Genomic DNA, 861 nt, shown 5'->3' with positions numbered 1-861 from the left:
TGTGTGTGTGTGTGTGTGTGTGTGTGTGTGTGTGTGTGTGTGTGTGTGTGTGTGTGTGTGTGTGTGTGTGTGTGTGTGTGTGTGTGTGCGCGTGTGTGCGTGTGCGTGTGCGCGCGCGCGTGTGTGTGTGCGTGTATGCGTGTGTGTGTGTGTGTGTATCTTATATACAATAAACTGACAGAAAAGTAATAAGACTATATCTAATAAATAAAGTGAAATATCTTTAAATTCAGTTGGAAAGGACCGTGTGAAATCAATAATATCGTGCGAGAATTGTAATTGTTCAGTTTAAATTATTAGTTATTTTAAACTTATCTACTTATATCAATATTATCATATAAAAATCGTAATATATATCAATCATATATATCATTGATATATATTTTCCAAATCTTGGAATTACATATATTAAAATAAAAATGCACATACCATAAATCGCCATTATAATGCGCGTCTTATACAGAGGTTGTAAACCTTCCTCACGGCCAAACCAAGTAAATTTAGCCGTTAAATTATCCTTTATCGCTTCCTTGAAAGAAAGATTGACGGCTTCTTTTATAGTAAAACCACCCACATGTTGAAAATAATCTACCTATAAAAAAATAAGAAATATGTTGATTACATAAATATATTCTTTGAAAAGTATATGTACAGGGCTGGGCAAAATCCACCATTAAAGTATTTAAAATACAAAATACAAAATACTAGGAATCTTAGTATTTGAATTACAAAATATAAAATACTTTCAATCTTTTGATTTGAAATACAAAATACAAAATACTTTCAATCTTTCGATTTGAAATACAAAATACAAAATACTTTTAAGTTTTTATTTGAAATACAAAATACATCTTTGAAATA

The sequence above is a fragment of the Wasmannia auropunctata genome, unplaced genomic scaffold (genome assembly GCF_000956235.1).
Source record: "Wasmannia auropunctata unplaced genomic scaffold, wasmannia.A_1.0 LD335994.1, whole genome shotgun sequence".
Lineage (NCBI taxonomy): Eukaryota > Metazoa > Arthropoda > Insecta > Hymenoptera > Formicidae > Wasmannia > Wasmannia auropunctata.
This window is presented reverse-complemented; position numbering follows the sequence as displayed.